This window comes from Morone saxatilis, unplaced genomic scaffold (assembly GCF_004916995.1).
Source record: "Morone saxatilis isolate NCDOM2014 unplaced genomic scaffold, NCSU_SB_2.0 Contig8, whole genome shotgun sequence".
In the NCBI taxonomy this organism is placed as follows: domain Eukaryota; kingdom Metazoa; phylum Chordata; class Actinopteri; family Moronidae; genus Morone; species Morone saxatilis.
In genome coordinates this window covers 411,806-416,388 of record NW_023340257.1, presented here as the reverse complement: position 1 = coordinate 416,388, position 4,583 = coordinate 411,806, and the positions used below count along the sequence as shown (strand labels likewise).

Here is a 4,583-nt window from a genome sequence, read left to right as displayed (position 1 = left end):
ATTTAATGGTCAGACCAGAATACCTGGAGTTGTATGTTAGGTAGACAAGGCGACGGTTAATGAAGTTAGGCTTGCCGCAGTAAGTCGGTATTACCGCTGTTGCAGTTTTCAGGCATACAGTGATTAAATAGTTGCCCTTTGTCGTTTTGTTTTATTTAGGTTGGATTACGGGTGCTACAATTAAACTGACTAAACTAAGGTGCTTGAGGAGTGAGTCAGATTAAGTTATCATGTCAATGATAGAATGATTAGAAGAGGGTTGCACTTAACAAAAACCAGGGGATGTTGCGTTTCAAACTGAAAAACAAAAGCTGACTATTTGCGCAGTATTCAAATTTAAACTCAATCACGGGCTCAACAATAAGGAAAATGAGGGAAAATAAGCTAGCATTTCACTTTCCCGATTGGGCAAGTTGTAAAAAAAAAACAAATTAAATGCACCATTTTTCTGCAGGGCCAGTGATGGCACAGTAGCTAAGTACGTGAGCCATCTTGCTTCCTTCTCATCTCTGTTGACAGCTGACACACACTCAGTTACCAGCAGGCCAGTTTGGGAGAAAAATGATGTGGGGTCAGAGTATGAGTGGTTGTGTGCTTGTCCACTAATCGGGGAAAAGGTTGGGCATTCAATCACCGATCCTCTATTGCTGCATGTCTTGAGCAAGACACTGAACCCCCGATTGCTCCTGCATGCTGTGCATCGGCCTGTACGAGTGTGCTATGAATTAGGGTGTAACAATTCACCAAATCCACGTTTCGGTTTCAGACTCGATTTTTGACCACGGGTTCAGTTCATACCGCGGTTTTTCCCCGTTTCCATTTTGCAGAGAAACAGGGACGACGAGAGAGATTGTATCTAAATGTACATTAAGCGGATACGCAGAAATCTTACATTACGGAGCGGTCAGTGAATGCACCACTGCCAGATGTCACTCACTAACGTTGATTTCGGTTTGCGACCCACATCGCGGCTTCACTTGAAAACTGAATCACGGGTGGGAGTTTATGAACGTACTGCGATGGAAAAGTCAGCAGAGACACACAGGGGAGACGAGGAGCGGAGAGAGAGACAGAAAGAGGCGGAGCAAGCGGGCGTTGTTTGCCGTGAGTGAGCAGAGGTCCAGGCTAGGTGTGTTCTCTGTTTTGCAGTGTGGGAGGAGAGAAACGTTTCGAGCAGATTAAAGTAGTAAAAATAAACACTAAAATAACGGTGGAAAATGACCTAGAATAACCTACTGTCAACACAAATACCAATATAGGCCTACACCGCTACCACCCCACGGGCGGCCGCACCCTCTGCAAGGTTACACTCTTAACGAGAGCCCTCAACAGTCCACGGGAGTGGAGTGTGTCGCGTTCTGTGCTCTCGGATCCGCGACACGGAGACCGTGACATTTTGTGCGCGATTTCGGTCTCGGTTTCAGAACCGTTACAGCCCTAGCTATGAATGCTTAGTCTCCGGTTCTGGTGAGCAAAAAAGTGGCACCTTGGCATTGGCACACTAACCATCAGCTGTATGAATGTGTTGAATGGGTTTGTGAGTGTTGCATTGTTTAGTGTCAGCTCATTTGAGTTGTTGAAAAAACTAGAAAGGCGCTTAGCTGAGCAATTTTATCGATCCTGCATTATATATCGTATTTTGTTTCCCCAGAAAGTATCGATTTTTTTCAGTCCGCGAGTATCGCATTACATTTTAGTTCCCATTCAATCTCCCCGTGTTCCACCTGCACTCTGCTCGCTGCCCGTTTTCCCCCTGTTCGCTTTGCAGGAAGAGCGATGATGTCAGCCAGCGCTTAGTGTCCTGTCGGTCCATTTTTAGCATTACCGTCTAGATACTCCCTTTAAATCATGACAATGACTCTTCTTCCTTCCTGGCCTTAAACTACTCGGCTAAGACGGGTACATTTTTAAGTTTAAATGTTTAAATTTGTTCTCAGTGAGTTTGAATTATTGTGTTTTGTGGAGAAGCCTATGTACTATGTTTACTTTACTGGTGCCTACCTCATATGTTCAGTGTCAATCTAAAAAGCTGTCAAAGAATCTGTTCAAACAGGGCCACTTTGCTGCACTTTTTAATTCAAGATTCAAGATTCAAGAAGCTTTATTTTTCCGAGGGAAATTACTGTGCAACAGTTGCAATACAGGGTTAGAGTAAAAATAAGCCAACATAAAATAAAATTCTGCCAGTTTGACAGAAGTTTGATGGCAAGGCGAAATGTTTCAAAGACATGTTAAGTTTCCAGAAAATGTCGGGGCAAATAAATAAAAACAGTTTTAAATGGGCAAGTAAAAAATGAGTACACCCATTCAGACCCACTTAAGTACCCTGGGAACCCTGCTGATGCTAATAAGAATCCTGTAACATTATTGAGGCAATTTGTGAACCTTGTCTGATGAAGGTGGCAGCATTTGGAGGTAACACCTTTAATCCACACACACCTTCCAGCGCACAAGAGTGAGGCAACCAAAATAATGAGCTCAAAGTAAGTCAGTGTTGGTTCACTTCACCTGTGACTGCTCTGCTCTGCACCGTGTTTCACCGCACCACTGGATATTGACCATCACTGATGAATATCTTCAAATATAAAATGTCCGGAGTAATCGGTAACCATGTTGTTGTCATGAGTTTATAAACTGGTGGGAAAATTTCCTCACCGTGGCATCCCTGTTAGGAGGCTTATTATTTAGGGTCCACTTGGTTCACCTCATGTGATGAAGCATCTAATGAGGCAGCATTCTAATGAACTTCACTCGTTATTGTTCTCCAGCGTTGTTGTGATGGGGTTTGGAGTTGTTGTCAGGCTATGGTACTCTGGGTGCTGCCCCACAAATGTTGCTGTTTATATTTTAACTACTGGCTATATTGTAATTGACAAGGTATTTTTCTGTTAAGTTGTGTTTTCAACAAACATCTTACAATAGCTAAGTGATATTCCTGAAAGAAGCAGAAAAAAATCTCTGACATTTTATGCAAATTAAATCTTGTTTTTTTTATTCACATGCAAGGTTTGTATAGAAACAAATGAAAGGCAGTATATTAGGGCATCACTCTGTGGACATAACATTCTATCAAATGGGACTCCATACCCCGCCTTGCAGTGAAAAAAACGAAACAATGACTGGATTAGTTTTATTTGTACCATTTCTTGTTCATTTTCATGCTCCTAACTCTTTTTCAGTACTATTTATCTTGGAAGGGACCTCACCCTTCACAACAGATTTGTATCAAAATCATCAGAGCAGCATGATAGAACAGCAGGCTGTCTCCCTGTTCTTGCTGAGAAAGAGAGAGCATTCGGCTGTCTTCGACTTGCATACACATATGCTAGGAGAAATGCTAATTGCAATAATGATTCTTGTCTGAGCTCTGCTACAGTGTGGCAGATATAAAAGCAAGTCGACAACCTGTGACGGCCCCCAGCTCCCCTCTCCACCACGCTAAAACACATTGCGTGGCCGCCTTTACTAAGTAGGGACGTGGCCGGCAGCTGAACGAGCCCCTCACCCCCACCCCCCTCCCATAAGTGCATCAGTGCTTGGATTTCTGTCGTCGATAAAAGAACACAGTAGGGAGAAAAAAAGGAGCACTTGGAGTCCTTGTCCCCTCAGACCACATCCCCCCTCCTGGCTGACCGGGTTGGGATGCTTGGCTGAACCTGAAAAGCCATGGGTCAGATCTTTAACCCTACCCAATAGTGATTACAGAAAAGAACAAGGCTGTCTCAAACGCCACGTCTCCGGGCTGACCTGTTGCCGGTTACAATGTGAATACCCCCCCCCGCCAAAATATTCATACAAGCCCCCACCTTCTGTTCGTCCTATCCCATTGGGCTTCTGCCATGACCAATCGGACAATGCCTGCCAGCAGCTGCAGACTTAAGATGTCCTCCGTACACAGTTTACTGCTGTTGGATTACATTTTCTGTGCCTGTCATAGCTTTATTTATTTGAGCGGCACATTTTTCAGTCCTTTATTGTCTATATCATTTTTGTTATTTGCGTTTTAGACTTTCAGATGTGCCACATTGTAATTGTATGTATGGCTCTGCAGAACACCTGCTCCTCCTTCCTTTCCCAAACAAATTTAGTTTCAAGTTGTTTTAGATAGAGCTGCACGATATGGAAAAGCCTCATATTATTATACATAATACATATATTATTTTGACAGCTATTGCGATATGATTCACAATTAGTGTGGGGGTTATCGTTTTTTTGCAACACAGTTAATTTTCACTGAAAAAAAATCATCACAATTTGTAGGCCAGGGCATCTCTGCATCACTACAGTACTTCATTGTAATGCTGTTTGTCACACATTTTACCTTTTTGTTATCAAAAACATAATAATTAGATTTATTGTGCAGCCCTAGTTTTAGAAGGGTCCGTGTATACTAGGGCTGGGTATTGTTAAGAACCTCACGATTCGACAAAATTGAATCGAATTGTGACCTAAAGAAGCAAAATCTAATCGATTTCGATTCGATATCGATTCAGTAATAAGTAGAATTACAGCTTCGGGACGGTGATTTCCGTCATGTGTTTGCGTGTTAGTATGGCATTTCGTGGTTCGAGTGTGTATACCAT

The 4,583-nt window shown here is 42.8% G+C and overlaps 1 protein-coding gene across 1 annotated transcript in view; it reads right to left on the bottom strand.

The window, feature by feature from the left end:
- The window catches only part of LOC118341349 (vascular endothelial zinc finger 1-like), a gene marked incomplete in the record, with an annotated part of 22,678 nt that overhangs the window by 13,753 nt on the left and 4,342 nt on the right, over positions 1–4,583 (bottom strand).